Consider the following 20,685-nt stretch of genomic DNA (forward strand, 5'->3'; position numbering starts at 1 on the left):
GCCTTCTGATAGTCTTCCAAAAGATCGAAGAGAAAGGAAGCCTCCCAAAGACATTCTATGAAGCCACTATCACCCTGATACCAAAATCAGACAAAGACACCACCAAAAAAGAAAATGACAGGCCAAAATCTTTGATGAATATAGAACCTAAAATTCTCAACAAAATGTTGGCAAACTGAACCCAACAACACATAAAAAAGATTATACACCATGAACGTGTTGAATTTATCCTAGGGTCACAAGGATGTTTCAACATATGCACATCAATCAGTGTGATACACCACATCAACAACAAAAAAGACAGAAATGACATGATCATCTCAATAGATTCAGAAAAAGCATTTGACAAATTTCACCATCCATTATGATAAAAACTCTTATGAAAGTGGGTATAGAGGGAACATATCTTAACATAATAAAAGCTATTTATGACAAACCCACAGCCAATATGATACTTAATGGTGAAAAGCACTTAGCGTTCTCACTAAAATCTGGAACAAGACAAGGATGCCCAGTCTCACCACTTCTATTCAACATAATATTGGAAGTCTAGCCAAGGCAATCAGACAAGAAAAAGAAAGAAAATGTATCCAAATTGGAAAGGAAGAGGTAAAATTTTCATTATATGCAGATGACATGGTACGATATATAGAACCTAAAGACTCCACACACAAACTACTAGAACTGATAAACAGATTCAGCAAGGTAGCCGGATACAAGATTAAAATACAGAAACTGGTTCCATGTCTTTATATTAACAATGAAATAGCAGAAACAGAATGGAAAAAAAATCCCTTTTAAAACTGCATCCAAAAAAATTAAATACTTGGGAATAAACCTGACCAAGGTTGTGAGAGACTTATAAGCTGAGAACTATAAAACATTAATAAAGGAAAGTGAAGAGGATTCAAAGAAATGGAAGGATATCCTATGCTCTTGGATTGGAAGAAATATTATTAAAATGGCCATTGGACCCAAAGCAATCTACAGATTTAATGCCATCCCTATCAATTTACCCATGATATTTTCCACAGAACTAGAACAAAGAATCGTAAAATTTATATGGAACCATAAACAACCCAGAATTGCCAAAGCAATCCTGAGGAAAAAGAACAAAGCAGGAGACATAATGCTTCCAGACTTCAGAGAATACTACAAAGCTACAATAATCAAAACAGCATGAGATTGGCACAGAAACAGACATATGGATTGCTGAAACAGACTAGAGAGCCCAGAAATAAACCCACACACCAATGGCCAATTAATCTTCGACAAAGGAGGCAAGAATATACAATGGGAAAAAAGACAGTCTCTTCAGCATGTGGTATTGGGAATGTTGGAGAGGCACAGGTAAACCACTGAAGTTAGAAAATACCCTCACACCATGCAAAAAAATAAGCTCAAAATGGCTGAAAGAGTTAAATATAACACATGACACCATAAAACTTGTAGAAGGGAACATAGGCAAAACATTCTCTGTCATAAGTTGTGCCAATGTTTTTGTAGATCATTCTCCCAAGGCAATGGAAATAAAAGAAAAATAAACAGATGGGACCTTTACAAACTTAAAAGCTTTCGCACAACAAAGGAAACCATAAAGAAAACGAAAAGAGGCACTCGGCGGCGACCACTGAGCAGACCTTACTTTGCTGGCTCGCAACTCGCTCCGCTTCCTCTGCAGCCATGTCTGACAAACCCGATATGGCTGAGATTGAGAAATTTGATAAGTCGAAACTGAAGAAAACAGAAACGAGAGAGAAAAATCCACTGCCTTCACAAGAAAGTCGCAGCGATTGAACAGGAGAAGCAAGCAGGCGAGTCGTAATGAGGCGTGCGCCGCCAGTATGCACTGTACATTCCACGAGCATTGCCTTCTTATTTTACTTCTTTTAGCTGTTTAACTTTGTAAGATGCAAAGAGGTTGGATCAAGTTTAAATGACTGTGCTGTCCCTTTTCACATCAAAGAATGGAGAACTACTGACAACGAACGCCGCACCTGCCTCCCACCCGCCTGTCTGGCTGGCAGGGAAGGAAAAGATCTTGCATGTTGGTGAAGGAAGGAGGCTGGGTGGGACGACAGTGAAATCTAGAGTAAAGAGCAAGCTGGTCCAAGGTGTCCTGCGGGCTGTAAAATGCAGTTTAATCAGAGTGCCATTTTTTTTTGTTGTTGTTCAAATGATTTTAATTATTGGAATGCACAATTTTTTTAATATGCAAATAAAAAGTTTTAAAACCTGAAAAAAAAGAAAATGAAAAGACAACCTATGAAATGGGAGCAACTATTTGCAAATGATGCAAGCTACAAGGGCTTCCAAAATATACAAACAGCTCATACAACTGAATCACAAAAAAAACCAACCCAATCAAAAAAATGGGCAGAAGACCTAACTAGACATTTCTCCAAAGAAGACATGCAGATGGCCAATAGGCACATGAAAAGATACTCACCATTGCTAATTATTAGAGAAATGCAAATCAAAACTACAGTGAGGTATCACCTTAAACTGGTCAGAATGGCCATCATTTAGAAGTCTACAAATAAATGCTGCAGAGGGTGTGGAGAAAAGGGAATGCTTCTACACTGTTGGTGAGAATGTAAATTGGTGCAGTCACTATAGAAAACAGTATGAAGGTTCCTCAAAAAAATAAAAATAGAGTTGCCATATGATCCAGCAACCCCTCTCCTGGGCTTATATCCAGACAGAAGTATAATTCAAAAAGATGGACCGCTTGGTGGGAGGGCTACATAGTCTGGTGGGACAATCCTTCACCCCAGCACCAGTGCCTGCAACCTTTGCTCCTTCACCTACTCCTGCTGTGGTCAGCAGTGGTCTGAATAACCAACGTGAACTCTCTATGGGGATAGTCATGGCATCTGGTGGATATCTGGTGGGGCTCCTAAGGCTGTCTGGCTGCCTGCAGTAAAGGCTAAAGGCTTGGAGATTTCAGGAACATTGACTCACTGCCAAGGGCACATCTATATGGAAATGAACTTCATAAAGAAAGCTCTGTAGCACATGATAGACTTGGCAATTCAGTTTAACAAGAATAACTTTGGTGTCATCCCCAGCACTCCTCTGGCCATCCCTACACCACTGATATCAAACCAGAGCATTGATATCTCCCTGCCTCTCCACACCTTGGACCCAGTCATGAAGATAGAACCTCTGAACAACCTGCAGGTAGCTGTGAAAAACAATAGTGATGTCTTCTACTTCAGCTGCCTCATCCCACTCAATATGTTTTTTGAAGATGAAACGCCAGATCTTCCTTGCAACATGGAAGGATATTCCCAATGAAAATGAACTTCAGTTTCAGATTAAGGAAAGTCATTTATTTTTTTTTTTTTATTTTTTTAAAGGATTTTCTTTTATTTATTTATTTATTTATTTGTTTATTATTTTTGTCTGTATTGGGTCTTCGGTTCGTGCGAGGGCTTTCTCCAGTTGCGGCAAGCGGGGGCCACTCTTCATCGCGGTGCGGGGACCGCTCTTCATCGCGGTGCGCGGGCCAAGGAAAGTCATTTAAATGCTGACACTGTTTCCAACAAATTGCAAAACAACAACGTTTATACTATTGCCAAGAGGAATGTGGAAGGACAGGACATTCTGTACCAATCCCTGACTAACTAATGGCATTTGGGTTTTGGCTCAGCTCCATAGCCAGCCAGAAACCCTAAATTACACACTGTCGCCGAAGTGTAGAGCTAGCTCCTGAAGCCTTCCAGTACATCTATCAGGTCTACGACAGTGTTTTGAAAAACTAATAGACTGGTCCGGTGCCCTCAGGCCATCCTGTGATTGGTGCAAGCCAAGAAATCTTAACCGGAAGAAACTGTATTGCCGTGTGGAATCTGAACCTAAACACACCGATGCCACCCGCTAAGGTAGTGACGGGTCTGACCTGTGCTAATATTAGGGCACAACCTTTTGGATAGTTTTAGCTATCCGACACTTGAGCATTTGTAGCCACAGCTTCAATCACTTCCCACCTCTTGCCACCGGCTGCTGTCTGTCCTTACTTGTGGGCTTCTCCATCTTGTGCCAGTGGTTGGCATTTTTGACTGTAGTTTGATATTTTGTAATTGAGAGCTTGCTTCAAAAGCAGCAAAAGACAAAATATATTAAAGCAAGGAAAAGTGTCCCTGAAAGAAAAATAAGGTTATTTGTTGTGTTTTTTCTACTCAATTGCTTGAGCATTATTATACATATTAGAGAGGATTTTCAAATATTTTCCCCATTTTGTAGGTACACTCTGCTCACTGTAAATTGTTTCCTTTGCTGTTCAAAGCTTTATAGTTTAATGCAATCTGTTTTTCAATTTTTTTTTTTTGCTTTTGCTGCCTGTGCTTTTGTGGTCACATCTAAAAATACAATGCCCATTGCAGTGTCAAGAAATTTTTTCCCCCGTATATCTTCTCCTAGTAACTTTACAGTTTTGGATCTTCTATTTAATTCTCTAAACCAGTTTGAATTAGTTTTTGTATACAGTGTGAGATTCAAGTCTAATTTCTTCCTTATGCTTGTGAATATTCAGTTTCCCAAGAATTTACTGAAGAGAAGATCCTTTTCTCATTGTATATTCCTGGCACTTTTGTCAAAGATCAATTGATTGTAAATATGTGGATTTATTTCTGAGGTCTCTATTTCGTTCCATTGTTCTATATGTCTGTTTTTGTACTGTGACCATACTGCTTTGATTACTATGCTTTGTAGTATAGTTTGAAATTATGAAGCGTGATGCCTTCAGCTTTGCTCTTTGTGCTCAGGATTGCTTTGGACATTTGGATAGTATGGACATTTTTAACAATGTTCATTTATTCAATCTAGTAATATGGGCGATTGTTCCATTTATTTGTGTCTTCTTCACATTCTTTCATCAATATTTTATAGTTTGCTGTGTACAGCTCTTTTACATTCTTGGTTAACTTTACTCCTAAATATTTTATTCTTTTCGGTGCTATTGTAAATGGGACTTTTTTAAAAACCTTTTCTGATAGTTTCTGTTGTTAGTATACAGAACCACAAGTGATTTTTATATGTTGATTTTGTGTCATGCCGCTTACTCGTTTTATTTATTAGTTTGAACAGTTTTTTGGAAGTGGCATTTTTAGATTTTTGTAGATATAAAAACATGTCATCTGCAAACAGAAAATTTAGGTTTACCTTTATGACTTGGATTTACTTTATTTTTCTTGCCTACTTGCTCTGGTTAGGAATTCCAGTACTACTTTGAATAGAAGGGGCAAGAATTGGTAACCTTGTCTTGGCTGAAACTTAGGAGAAACACTTTTGGGACTGTTAGCTTTGGGCTTGTCATATGACTTTTAATGTGTTGAGGTATATTCCTTCTATAACTAATTTCTTGACAATCTTTATCATGAAAGGAAGTTGGATTTTGTCAAATAATGTTCATGTATCTATTAATATGATATTTTCCCTTTATTCTCTTAATGTAATATATCACATTAAAAAAATTTATTTATTTATTTATTTATCCTTGGCTGTGTTGGGTCTTCGTTTCTGTGTGAGGGCTTTCTCTAGTTGCAGCGAGCGGGGGCTACTCTCCATTGCGGTGCACGGGCCTCTCACTGTCGCGGCCTCTCCCATTGCGGAGCACAGGCTCCAGATGCGCAGGCTCAGTAGTTGTGGCTCACGGCCTTAGTTGCTCCGCGGCATGTGGGATCTTCCCAGACCAGGGCTCGAACCCGTGTCCCCTGCACTGGCAGGCAGACTCCCAACCACTGCGCCACCAGGGAAGCCCTATCACATTTATTGATTTGCATACATTGAGCCATCCTTGCATACAGGCATAAATCCCACCTAATCATGGTGAATGAATCCCTTCAATGTGCTGCTGAATTTAGTTTGCCAGTATTTTGAGTATATTTCATCTACGTTATTCAGGAATGTTGATCTCTACTTTTCTCATCGTGCCCTTGTCTGTTTTTCTTAAAATTTATTTATTTATTTTTGGCTGTGTTGGGTCTTCGTTGCTGCACGCAGGCTTTTCTCCAGTTGCGGCGAGCGGGGGCTACTCTTCGTTGTGGTGCGTGGGCTCCTCATTGAGGTGGCTTCTCTTGTTGCGGAGCACAGGCTCTAGGCGCGAGGGCTTAGTAGCTGTGGTGCACAGGCTTAGTTGCTCCGCGGCATGTGGGATCTTCCCGGAACAGGGATTGAACCCGTGTCCCCTGTATTGGCAGGTGGATTCTTAACCACTGCGCCACCAGGGAAGCCCCCTTCTACTGTTTTTGTAGTCTCTATTACTTTATTTTTAATTTTTATTGGAGTATAGTTGATGTACAATGTTGTGTTCAGTAAAGTAAATCAGTTATATGCATATCCACTCTTTTTTAGATTCTTTTCCTATATAGATCACTACAGAGTATTGAGTAGAGTTCCCTGTGCTAGACAGTAGGTCCTTCTATTACTTTTATAACTGCTCTAATCCTTATTATTTATTTCATTCTGCTAATATTGGGCTTAGTTTGTTCTTTTCCTAGTTCCTTTAATTGTAAATTTAGGTTCTTTAACTGAGGTTTTTTTCAGAGACAAAAGGTTTTATTACTTATGGCACAGCAAGCATGAGCATAATATTGTATTGGTTCTCCTTCCCCACACCCCAGTTCCCACTGGGATGACAGAGAGGGATCCAGTTGAGTGCTACGTATGGACTCGGTTGTGTTACACTGAGGAACACTGAGTTTGAGGACTCCACTGCTTTTAAAATGAGAGGTTAGCAGGTTCCTGTTTGTCTGAGGGAGACACATTAGCTCATTCCTCAAGGCTGTTCATTATAAACACACTCCCAAGAAATGGCTCAGGTGAAATGCTGTCAGGGCATGCATTCTTTTTCTTTCTTTCTTTTTTTTAAATTGAAGAATAGTTGGCATATAATATTACATTAGTTTCAGATGTACAACATAATGATTCAGCATTTAATTATACTACAAAACGATCACCTTGATGAGTCTAGTAACCATCTGTCCCCATCCACAGTTACTGCAATATCATGAACCATATTCTTTATTCTGTATATTAAATTCTTGTCAATTTTTATCATATAACTGGAATTTTGTACTTCTTATACCCCTTCACCTGTCTTGTCCAAGACCCACTCACCTCCCCTTTTGCAATCACAAATTTGTTCACTGTGTCTGTAAGACTGGTTTTGTTGTGTTTGTTTTGTTTTTAGATTACACATGTAAGTGAGATCATGTGGTATTTGTCTTTCTCTATGTGACTTACTTCACTGAGCATAATACTCTCTAGGTCCATCCATGTTGTCAAAAATGGCAAGATTTTATCTTTTTATGGCTGAGTAATATATAATATATAACTGTATATGTACATTTATATACACATATATACATATATGTATCTGTATATGAATATATATCTACATATGTGTATAGATACATGTATATATATGTGTATGTGTATGTGCGTTGTGTATATTCATATGTATGTATGTGTATACATGTATGTGTGTGTGTATATATATATATATATATATATATATCACTTTTTTATCCATTTGTCTATCATTGAACATTTAGGTTTCTACCATATATTGGTTATTGTAAGTTATGTTGCAATGAAAACAGGGGTGCATGTATCTCTTTAAATTAGTTTTTTGCTTTGTTTTGTTTTCTTTGGATAAATAACCATACGTGGAATTTCTAACTCATATGGTAGTTTTATTTTTTTATGTTTTCAGAACCCTCCGTAATGTTTTCAGTAGTGGCTGCACTGACTTACATCCTTAGCCACAGTACAGGTGAGTGCTCTTTTCTCCACATCCTCAGCAACACTTATTAATTGTTGTCATTTTGATGATAGCCATTCTGACACCAGTAAGGTGATCTCTTTGTGGTTTTGATTTGCATTTCCCTCCTGATGATTAGTGCTGTTGAGCATGTTTCCATGTGCCTTTTAGCCATCTTTTTGTTTGTTTGTTTTGTTTTTGGCAAAATGTGTATTCAGATCCTCTATCCAATTGTTTTTATTTTTGAAAATTATAGTTTATTTACAATACTATATCAGTCTCAGGTGATCTGGGATTTTTTACAGATTACACTTGACTAAAAGTTTTTACAAGAGAATGGCTATAATTCCCTGTCCTATACAATATATCTTTGTTGCTTATCTATTTTATACATAGTAGTTTGTACCTCTTAATCCCATACCTCTAATTTTTCCCTCCCCCCCTTACCTCTCCCCACTGGTAACCACTAGTTTGTTTACAGATCTGTGAGTCTGTTTCTGTTTTACATATATATTCGTTTATATTATTGTTAGATTCCACATATAAATGATATCACACAATATTTGTCTTTCTCTGACTTACTTCATTAAGCATAATATTCTCGAGTCCATCCACAATGCTGCAAATGGCAGAATTTCATTCTTTCTATGGCGGTGTAATATCCCATTGTACATATATACTATATCTTCTTTATCCATTTGTCTGTTCATGGGCATTTTGGTTGCTTTCGTATCTTGGCCATTGTCAATAGTGCTGCTATACACATTGGGGTTTATGTATCTTTTGGAATTATTGTTTTCATTTCTTTCCTAGATAGGTACCCAGGAGAGTTATTGATGGATCATATGGTAGTTCTATTTTTACCTTCTTGAGAAACCTCCATCCTATTTTCCATAGTGCCTGCAGCAATTTACAATCCTACCCACAGTGTACAAGGGTTCACTTTTCTCCACATCCTCTCCATAATTTGGTATTTATAGACATTTTGATGAGGATTATTTTGACAGGTGTGGGGTTGATATCTCATGGTTGTTTTGAATTGAACTTCTCTAATAATTAGTGATGTTGAGCACCTTTGCATCTGCCTTTTAGCCATCTGTATCTTCTTTGGAAAGATGTCTATTCATGTCTTCTGACCATTATTGATTGTGTTGTTCATTTTTTGTGTTTGTGATATTGAGTTGTATGAACCATTTATATATTTTAGATATTAACCTTTTGTCAGTCATATCGTTTACAAATATTTTCTTACACTTTGCACTTTGAATTTTGATTTTATTGATGGTTTTCATGGCTGTGCAAAAGCTCTTAAACTTTATTTAGCTTCCATTTGTTTATTTTTGCTTTTATTTCTTTTGCCTTAGAGGCCAGATCCCCAAAAAATATCGCTACAATTTATGTCAAGGAGTGTTCTGCCTATGTTCTCTCCTAGGAGTTTTAGGGTTTGGTGTATCACCTTTAGGTCCTTAATCCATTTTGAATTTTGTGTCTGGTGTGAGGAAATGTTCTAAATTCATTATTTTACATGTAGCCCTCCAGTTTTCCCAACACCACTTATTGAAGAGACTGTCTTTTCTCCATTGTATATTCTTGCCTCCTTGGTGGTAGATTTATTCACCATAAGTGTGTGGGTTCCTTTCTGGGCTCTCTATTCTATTCCCTTGATCTATGTGTCTGTTTTTGTGATTATTGTAGTCAGGGAGCATGCTATCTCCAGCTTTGGTCTTTTTTTCTCAGGATTGCTTTGGCAGTGTGGGTATTTTGTGGTTCTATATTTATTTGGCGATTATTTGTTCTGTTTGTGAACAATGTCATGGGTATTTTGATAGGGATTGCTTTAAATCTGTAGGTTGCTTTGAGTAATAGGGCTATTTTAAAAAGATTAATTCTTCCGATCCAAGAGCATGGGATATCTTTTCATTTATTTGTGTCATCTTCAATTTCCTTCATCAATGTCTTATAATTTTTAATATATAAATATTTCACCTCTGTGGTTAAATTTATTTCCAGGTATTTTATTATTTTTGGTACAATTGTAAATTTTTTTTTCTTAATTTCTCTGACTGTTATTAGTGCAGAGAAAAATAACAGATTTCTGTATACTAATTGCATATACTTCAATGAAAATAAAGACAAAAATTAACAAACGGGACCTAATTAAACTTAAAAACTTTTTTGCCCAGCAAAGGAAACTATAAACAAGACGAAAAGACAACACTCACAATGGGAGAAAATATTTGCAAATGAAGCAACTGACAAAGGATTACTCTCCAAAATATACAAACAGCTCATGTAGCTCAATATCAAAAAAACAAATAACCCAATCAAAAAATGGGTGGAGGGGCTTCCCTGGTGGCCCAGTGGTTGAGAATCTGCCTGCCAATGCAGGGGACACAGGTTCAAGCCCTGGTCTGGGAATATCCCACATGCCGCGGAGCGACTAAGCCCGTGAGCCACAGCTGCTGAGCCTGTGCGTCTGGAGCCTGTGCTCCGCAACGGGAGAGGCCACGATAGTGAGAGGCCCGCGCACCGCGATGAAGAGTGGTCCCCACTTGCCGCAACTAGAGAAAGTCCTCACACAGAAACGAAGACCCAACACAGCCATAAATAAATAAATAAATAAATAAATAAATAAATAAATAAAATTAAAAAAAAAAATGGGTGGAAAACCTAAATAGGCATTTCTCCAAAGAAGACTTACAGATGGCCAACAGGCACATGAAAAGATGCTGAACACCATTAATTATTAGGGAAATGCAAATCAAAACTACAATGAGGTATCACCTCACACTGGTCAGAATGGCCATCATCAAAAAAATCTACAGGGCTTCCCTGGTGGTGCAGTGGTTAAGAATCCGCCTGCCAATGCAGGGGACACGGGTTTGAGCCCTGGTCTGGGAAGATCCCACATGCCGTGGAGCAACTAAGCCCGTGCACCACAACTACTGAGCCTGTGCTCTAGCGCCCACGAGCCACGACTACTGAGCCTGCATGCCACTACTACTGAAGCCCATGCACCTAGAGCCCATGCTCCACAACAAGAGAAGCCACCACAATGAGAATCTCGTGCACCAAAACGAAGAGTAGCCCCCACTCGCTGCAACTAGAGAAAAGCCCGCGTGCAGCAACGAAGACCCAAAGCAGCCAAAAAAAAATCTACAAACAATAAATGCTGGAGAGGGTGTGGAGAAAAGGGAACCCTCTTGCACTGTTGGTGGGAATATAAATGGATACAGCCACTATGGAGAACAGTATGGAGGTTCCTTAAAAAACTAAGAATAGAGTTACGTTATGATACAGCAATCCCACTACTGAGCATGTACCCAGAGAAAACCATAATTCAAAAAGACACATGCACCCCAATATTCACTGTGACACTATTTACAATAGCCAGGACATTGAAGCAACCTAAATGTCCATCAATGGAGTAATGGATAAAGAAGATGTGGTACATATATACAATGGAATATTACTCAACTATAAAAAGGAACGAAATTGGGTTATTTGTAGAGACGTGGATGGACCTAGAGAGAGTCATACAGAGAGAAGTAAGTCAGAAAGAGAAAAACAAATATCGTATATTAACACACATATGTGGAATCTAGAAAAATGCTATAGATGATCTAATTTGCAAAGCAGAAATAGAGACACAGATGTAGAGAACAAACATATGGACACCAAGGGGGGAAAAGGGGGGATGGGAGAAATTGGGAGATTGGGATTGACAGATATACCCTATTGATACTATGTATAAAATAGATAACTAATGAGAACCTACTGTATAGCACAGGGAACTCTACTCAGTGCTCTGTGGTGACCTAAATGGGAAGGAAATCCAGAAAAGAGGGGATATATGTATACGTATAGGTGCTTCACTTTGCTGTATAGTAGAAACTAACACAACATTGTAAAGCAACTATACTCCAAAAAAGTTAATTAAAAAAAGAAAAAAATTGTGTATACTTCAAATTTACTGAGTTTATTTATGCTAATAATTTGTTGGTGAGATCTTTAGGGTTTTCTCTACATATTATCATGTCATCTGCAAACAGTGACAGTTTTACTTCCTTTACAAGTTAGATCCTATTTTGTATTTTTATTTTTGTCTTTTGGCTGTGGCTACAACTATTAATCCTGTGTTGAATAAAAGTGGTGAGAGTAGGCGTCCTTGTCTTGTTCATGTTCTTAGAGGAGATGCTTTCTGCTTTTCACAATTAACTATGGTGTTAGGTCTCCTTTTGTCATATATACCCTTTATTCATTCATTCATTCATTCAAGCCACACCGCATAGCATGGGGGACCCTAGTTCCCTGACCAGGGATTGAACCCACACCCCCTGCAGTGGAATCGCAAATTCCCAACAACTGGACTGCCAGGGAAGTCCCTGTCCTTTATTATAAAAAGGTATGTTGCCTCTATACCCACCTTGTTGAGAGTTTTTTATCATAATTCAAATGTTGAATTTTGTCGAATTTTGCCAAATCCTTTGCTGGAGGTATGAAGTTGATCATATGATTTTATCCTTTTTTCTGCTAATCTGGTGTGTCACTTAATTGATCTGCATAGACTGAGTCATTCCTGCATTGCTGAGATGATCCATTTGATCATGGTGTATGGTTCTTTTAGTGTATTGTTGAATTCAGTTCACTAATATTTTGTTGAGGGTTTTTGCATCTATGTTCATCAGGGCTATTGGCCTGTAATTTACCTTTTTTGGTAGTGTGTTTATCTGGTTTTCATATATAGGTGATGCTGGCCTCAGAAAATAAGTTTGGAAGCACTCCTTCATCAGTTGTTTGAAATAGCTTGAGAAGGATGTTAACTGTCCTTTAAATGTGTGGTACAATTTATTAGTAAAGCCACCTGGTCCTGGGCATTTATTTATTGGGAGTTTTTTGATTATTGATTGATTTCATTTCTAGTAATTGATCTGTTTGGATTTTTTATTTATTGCTAACTCAGTCTTGGAAGATTTATGTTTTTAGGAATTTATCCACTTCTTCTAGGTTGTCCCATTTGTTGGTGTATAATTGTTTGTCGTAATCTGTTAGGATACTTTGTATTTCTGTGGTGTCTGTTGTAACTTCATCTCTCATTTCTGGTTTGTTTGGGCCCTCTCTTTTTAAAAAAACATACTACTATTGTCTTTTATTCTTTACAGAAGCTTAAGTCTTTGATCTACTACCCTTACTCTATGTATACTTTTTGCAGTGAGATTTTTACTTTTGTTTGTTTTCTTCTTCCTATCAATAATTAGTGAGACTTCTTTTAAGCTTAAGTAAATTCCTTCAACATTGCTTATAAGGCTGCTTTATTAGGGATGAACTCTTTTGGCTTTTGCTAGTCTGGGAAACTCCTGATCTCCCCTTCAATTCTTTTTTTTCCATAAATTTATTTATTTATTTATTTTTGGCTGCATTGGGTCTTCGTTGTTGCACGCAGGCTTTCTCTAGTTGCGGCGAGCGGGGGCTACTCTTCACTGCGGTGTGTGGGCTTCTCATTGCGGTGGCTTCTCTTGTTGTGGAGCACGGGCTCTAGGGGCATGGGCTTCAGTAGTTGTGGCTCACGGGCTCTACAGTACAGGCTCAGTAGTTGTGGCACACAGGCGTAGTTGCTCCGCGGCATGTGAGATCTTCCCGGACCAGGGTTTGAACCCGTGTCCCCTGCATTGGCAGGCAGATTCTCAACCGCTGCACCACCAGGGAAGCCCTCTCCTTCAATTCTGAATCATAATCTTGCTGGTAGAGTATTCTTGTTGTAGGCTTTTTCCTTTTAGCGCATTGAATATATCCTGTCATTCCTTCCTAGTCTGCAAAGTCTGCTGAAAAGTCAGCTGACAGTCTTATGGGAATACCTTGAACATAACTAGATGCTTTTATTTCACTGCTTCTATGATCCTTCTTTACCTTAAATTTATGGCACTTTAAAATATGTCTTGGTGTGGACCTGTCTGTCTTCATCTTGTTTGGGACTCTGTGTTTCCTGGACCTGGATGTGTGTTTCCTTCCCCAGGTTAGGAAAGTTATCAGTTACTATATCCTCTAATATGTTCTCTGCCTCTTTCTCTCTTCTCCTCTTTCTGGGACCCCTGTAATGCTCATGTGAATATTCTTGATGTTGTCTCAGAGGTCCCTTTACCTATAGTCTTAATTCTTTTTTCTTTGTGCTATTCAGCTTGGGTGGTTTTCACTACTCTGTTTTCCATTTCACTGATCTGTTCTTCTGTATCATATAATATATAATATAATGTTGCTTCCCTCGTGTGTGTGTGTGTGTGTGTGTGTGTGTGTGTGTGTGTTTTAATCTCATTTATTGTATTTTTCAGCTGTTTGGTTCTTTTTGACATTTTATTACTCTTTGTTGAAATCCTCACTATGTCCATCTATTCTTCTCCTGACTTGGGTGAGCATCTTTATAATCATTACTGTGAACACTTTTTTTATCGGCTAGAATGCTTATCCCTGTTTTATTCAGTTCTTTGTCTGATGTTGTGTCTTGTTACTTCATTTGTAACATATTCCTCTATTTCCTTGTGTTTCCTAATTCTCTTTGTAGGTTCAGGTTGTTACATTCCCGGGTCTCGGAGAAGTGGCCTTACATAGGAGATGACTGATATGGCCCCCCCAGCACATTGTCCTCTGGCCAGCAGAGCCACATGCTCCAGGGATGTCCCTTGTGTGGGATGCACACACCTTCATCTTATGGCAGGGCCAACTACTGTGGACAAGCTGGTAGGCGGTGTTGGACCCTGGCATAAATGACTATGAGGCCCTGCAGTATGGAATTGCCGTGGGTGTGCTGGTAACCAAGGCAGCCCTCCGTTACGGGTGGCTGTGTGGTGCTCCGGGTGCACAGGTGGACAGGGTAGGCCCCCAGTGTGTCTGGTTGTGAGGCCTTGTGGTGCAGGAGTGCTATGGGCATAGTGGTAGATGGACAGGCCCCTGATTCTAATAAGTTCCAGGGAAGACTCTAAAATGTTGCTTGCCAATGTCTCAGTTCCTAGCGGGAGTTCCAGCTGCCTCTTGCCTTTCCAAGAAACTCTCCGAGATTAGCAAGTGGGTCTGACCCAGGTGTCTTTCACACTGCTGGCTCTGCACAGGGACTGAGAACGTGTGAGATGTGTGTGTGCCCTGTGAGAGCAAAGTCTCAGTTTTCTTTAGCCTCCAGCTTTCCTGAAAGTAAGCCCTGCAGGTTTTCAAAGCCAGACCTGCTGTGTTCTTTTCTTCCCAGTGCAGGAACCCTGGGCTGAGCAGCCTGATGCAGAGCTCAGACCCTTCCCTCCGTGTGGAGGACCTATGCAATTGTGGTATCTTCCAGCTGTGGGTCACTGTGCTCGAGGTGTAGGTTCCAACTAGACTGTGTTTCCAGTCCTCCCACCTGCCTTGTGGTTTCTCCTTCCTTATATCTTTAGTTGTGGGAAACCTTCCCTGCTAGTCTTCAGGTCATTCTCAGAGATAATTTCCGTGTAAGTTGTTGTAATTTGGGTGTGTCCATGGCAGGAGGGGAGCTCAGTATCTTCCTACTCTTTCATCTTAATCCCCTCTCAAGAATTCTTTTAAAATATATGCATTTATTACTGTAAACATAACTCTTTGAATTGCATTGTTTTTCCTGTATTCCATAAATTTAGGTACTTTGTGTTTCTAAATTTGTTTGCTTTAAGATTTTTTAAAAAATTCCCCTTTTGATTTATTCCTGTATGCATTGGCTATTCAGGAGCTTATTGTTCAATTTCTAAGTGTTCTTGAATTTTCAATTATTCTTTTTAATATTGAATTTCAGTTTCATACCATTGTGTTTGGAAATGATCCTTGATATGATTTCAATATTCTTGGATTTTTGAAGACTTGTTTTGTGGCTTAACATAGGATCTACCCTAGGAAATGTTCTATGTGTACTTAAGAAGAATGGAAATTTTGCTGCTGTTGAGTGGAATGTACTGTATATGTCTGTTAGGTTCATTTGATATCAAGTGTGTGTTCAAGTTCAATGTTTCCTGATTGATATTCTGTCCGAATGATCTATACAGTGTTGGAAGTTGGGTATTGATGTTTCTTACCGTTATTTTATTTCTGCACATTTTCCCCTTCATGTGGGTTAATATTTTCTTTATATGTTGAGAGACTCCAGTGCTGGATACATACATATTTATAATTGTCATAATTTCTTGATGAATTAATCCCTTTATCATTATATGATAACTGTCTTTCCTTTGAGAGGTTTGGCTTCAAGTCTTTTTTGCCTGATAATATACTAGTCAGGCAAGTATGATTTTTATAGAGTATTTTTTTCCCCAATCATTAAATTTTATGCTATATATGGATTTAAAGTTAACATGAATCTCTCTCTCTCTTTTTTATTTTTTATTTATTTTTTTTTCTCTCTCTTTTTTAAAGGAATTCCTTTTTTTTATTTTTTAATGTTTTTTAAAATTATTTATTTATTTATTTATTTATTTTTGGCTGTGTTGGGTCTTCATTTCTGTGCAATGGCTTTCTCTAGTTGCGGCAAGCGGGGGACACTCTTCATCGCAGTGTGCGGGCCTCTCACTATCAAGGCCTCTCTTGTTGCGGAGCACAGGTTCCAGACGCGCAGGCTCAGTAGTTGTGGCTCACGGGCCTAGTTGCTCCGCGGCATGTGGGATCTTCCCAGACCAGGGCTCGAACCCGTGTCCCCTGCATTGGCAGGCAGATTCTCAACCACTGCGCCACCAAGGAAGCCCCATGAATCTCTTGTATACAGTATATAATTGAACTTTCTTTAATCCATTCAGCCACCCTATGGATTATTTAAATTGAAGTATAGTTGATTTACAATATTACATTAGTCTCAGTGGTACAACATATGGATTTAATATTTTTATAGATCATGCTCCATTTAAAGTTATTACAAAATAATGGCTATATTTCCCTGTGTTGTACTATATATCCTTGTTTGTTTAGTTCATACATAGGGGTATTGGATTTAGAGAAACAAACTACTGTCTTTCCCTCCCCCCTTCACTCACCCCACCAATAACCACTAATTTGTTCTCTGTGAGTCTATTTGTATTTTGTTATATACATTCCTTTCTTGCATTTTTTAGATTCCACAGAGAAGTGCGAACATAGAGTATTTGTCTTTCTCTAACTTATTTCAGGAGGTATAAATATTCTAGGCCTATCCACGTTGTTACAAGTCACAGAATTTGATCCTTTTTAATGGCTGAGTAATAGTCTATTGTGTATAGATACCACATCTTCTTTATCTACTCATCTGTTGATGGATACCTAGTTTGCTTCCATATGTTGGCAATTGTAAATAATGCTGCTGTGAACACTGGGATGCATGTATCTTGTCAAATTGGTGTCTTCGTTTTCTTCGGACATATACCAAGTGGTGGAATTGTTGGCTAATATGATAGTTCTACTTTTAGTTTTTTTCAGAACCTCCATATTGTTTTCACAGTGGGTGTACCAATTTACAATCCCGTCAACAGTGTACTAGGATTCCCTTCTCTCCATGTCATGAACAACATTTCATATTTGTAGACTTTGGAATAATAGCCATGTTGAGAAGTGTGACGTGATGTCTCATTGTGGGTTTTTTTGTGGGTCATTCATTAAATTTAATTTACAAAAGAAGGTGATAGGCTGGATGTGATCTCCAGGTTGAGTTTGCTAATGCCTGGTATAGGCTAATTTGAGGAGAATTAATACCTTTACAATGTTATTTATTGCTTAATTTTTTCAGGTTGGCATTTAATGATCGGTAACCGATTAAAAAATTTTTCTCCATAAAGGATATCTGAAGTCTGTCAGTTTGTTTCTGTTTTATAAATTAGTTCATTTCTATCATTTTTTAGACTCCACTGTAAATGATATCATAGGATATTTGTCTTTTTCTATCTGACTTACTTCACTTAGAATGAAATAATGCCATTTGCAGCAACAGGGATGGACCTAGAGATGATCATGCTTTTTCATTTCTGCATAATAACTGATCGTGTACATGTACCACTTCTTTATCCATTCATCTGTTGATGGACATTTTGGTTGCTTCCATGTCTTGGCCATTGTAAATAGTGCTGCCGTGCATGTTTGGGTTTGGGTGCATTTGTCTTTTTGAATTCTGGTTTTCTGCAGATGTATGCCCAGAAGCAGGACTGCTGGATGATATGGTAGCTCTATTTTTACTTTTTAAAGGCATCTCCATACTGTGGTTTATAGTGGCTGTTACCAGATTACATCCCACCAACAGCATAGGAGGGTTCCCTTTTCTCCATGTCCTCTCCAGCATTTATGGTTTGTAGACTTTTTGATGATGGCCATTCTGACTGTGCGAGGTGATACCTTGTTGTAGTTTTGATTTGCATGTGTCTAATAATTCGAGATGTTGAGCATCTTTGCATGTGTTTGTTTTAAACACTGTGAGAAAAAGTTACAGTTGACATTGGCTTTTTGAAAGTCTGACTATTTTGAATTTTTGTTCAATAACTACCACAGGACATTTGTTAAGGGCAGGTGTCATTTACACCCTGGCAGTCCTTGTGAATATTAAGTGCCCATAAGCACATGTTTTAAAGTTGCTGTTGTGGAAATGGGCACAAGTGGTAGGATTTCCTTCATGCCCCTCTCTGGTTACTTGGGTAACCACAGCCACTGTGAAAGACAGGCTCCTGGATTGTAAATTAGTGTGGACTGTGCCAGAACAAACACCCAAAATCTTGTGTTTTGTTACTTCTTGTTTTTTTAAAATTTAATTTTTCTTTTTTATTGGAGAAAATTTGATTTAAAATATTGTGTTTGTGGTAGGCGTACAGAATCTTGTTCAGTTATGTATATTCATATGTCTATTCATCTTCAGATTCTTTTCCCATATAGATTATTAGAGAGTGTTGAGTAGACTTCCCTTTGTTATATAGTAGGTCCTTGTTGATTATCTATTTTACATGTATTAGTGTGTAAATGATTTTCGCAACCTCCTGATTTATTCCTTTCCCTCACCTTTCTCATTGGGTAACCATAAGTTTGTTTTCTAAGTCTGTGAGTCTGTTTCTCTCTCTTTTATTTTATTTTTTTGGCTGCACTGCAAGGCATGTGGGATATTAGTTCTCCCAACACCAGAGATCGAACCCACGCCCCCTGCAGTGGAAGCTCGGATTCTTAACCATTGGACCACCAGGAAAGTTCCTGTTTCTCTCTTGTAAATTAGTTCATTGGTATCAATTTTTAAATGTCACCTATAAGTGGTGTCATATGATATTTGACTTTCTCTTTCTGACTTACTTCACTTAGTATGATTATCTCTAGGTCCATCCATGATGCTGCAAACAGCATTCTTTCATTCTTTTTCATTTCTGAGTAATATTTCACTGTGAACATGTACCACTTCTTTATCCATCCATGCACTGATGGATATTTTGGTTGCTTCCATGTCTTAGATATTGTAAATTGTGCTGTGGTGCACATTGGGCACATGTGTGTTTTCCAATTCTGGTTTTCTCTTGTTATACGCCCAGGAGTGGGATTGCTGGATCATATGGTAGCTCTAATTTTACCTTGTAAAGGCACCTCCATACTGTTATTTATAGTGGCTGTTACCACCTTAGATCCCAACAGCAGCATAGGAGGGTTCCCTTTTCTCTACAACCTCTCAAGCATTTATTGTTTGTAGACTTTTTAAATTTTTTTTTTTATAGCTACTTTTTTTTATTTTTATTTATTTATTTATTTTTGGCTGTGCTGGGTCTTCGGTTCGTGCGAGGGCTTTCTCTAGTTGCGGCAAGTGGGGGCCACTCTTCATCGCGGTGCGGGGACCGCTCTTCATCGCGGTGCGCGGGCCTTTCACTATCGCGGCCCCTCCCGTTGCGGGGCACAGGCTCCAGACGCGCAGGCTCAGTAGTTGTGGCTCACGGGCCCAGCTGCTCCGCGGCATGTGGGATCTTCCCAGACCAGGGCTCGAACCCGTGTCCCCTGCATTAGCAGGCAGATTCTCAACCACTGCGCCACCAGGGAAGCCCTGTAGACTTTTTGATAATGGCTATTCTGACTCACGTGAAGTGATCCCCCATTGTAGTTTTGATATCCATGCTGCTAATAATACACGAATTAGAGCATCTTTTCAAGTGCTTTTCTTTTAAACAGTGTAAAATTTACCTATTAAAATAGGACCTTGAAAGTCTGTTTCTTTTGAATTTTTTTTGCTTACCTACCCCTGGACATTCCCTGATTGCAGGTGTCATTTACAGCCCTACGGTCCTTGTGAATATTAAGTACCCATAAGCGTTGGTTTTAACGTTGTAGTTGCAGGAAAGGGCAACAAGGCAGCGGAAGTTATTCATACCCATCTTGATTGCTAGGGAAAACAAAGCCTTAGTGGAACTCCTGTTCCTAGGTTGTAAATTAGAGTGGAAAGTGCCAGGACAAATACCCAAAAGCTTGTGTCACATTACTTCTTGTTTAATTTAATTTTTATTTCTTATCAGGATAAATTTGATTACAATGTTGTGTTTGTTCTAGGTGTACAGAATCTGGTTTATTCATACGTATACATATATCTAATCAGGTTTAGATTCTTTGCCATGTTGGTCATTACAGAGCATTGAGTAGACCTCCCTTGGCATCCAATAGGTCCTTCTTGATTATATATTTTATATGTATTATTAAATGTATGTTAACCTAACATCCTAATTTTTCCATTCCTTTCACCTTTTTCTAAGTCTGTATGGGTCTTTCTCTGGGGAAATATGTTCATGGGTATCAATTTTTAGATAACACCAGTAAATGATATCATCGGATATTTGTCTTTCTCTTTCCGACTTACTTTACGTAGTATGATTATCTCTAGGCTCATCTGTGGTGCTGCAGAAGGCATTGTTTCATCTTTTCCATGGCTAATATTCCGTTGTGTACATGGACCACTTCTTTTTTGTCCA

The 20,685-nt window shown here is 38.5% G+C and overlaps 2 pseudogenes; both read left to right on the forward strand.

Annotated features, from left to right (window-relative positions):
• The first annotated feature begins 1,594 nt into the window (after nt 1-1,594).
• Nucleotides 1,595-2,251, forward strand: LOC103019005 (thymosin beta-4-like; annotated as a pseudogene).
• A 471-nt stretch (nt 2,252-2,722) lies between these two features.
• Nucleotides 2,723-3,767, forward strand: LOC103003570 (AP-2 complex subunit beta-like; annotated as a pseudogene).
• The last annotated feature ends 16,918 nt before the right edge of the window (nt 3,768-20,685 follow it).

Source organism: Balaenoptera acutorostrata, chromosome 19 (genome assembly GCF_949987535.1).
Source record: "Balaenoptera acutorostrata chromosome 19, mBalAcu1.1, whole genome shotgun sequence".
NCBI classification, from domain to species: Eukaryota; Metazoa; Chordata; class Mammalia; order Artiodactyla; family Balaenopteridae; genus Balaenoptera; species Balaenoptera acutorostrata.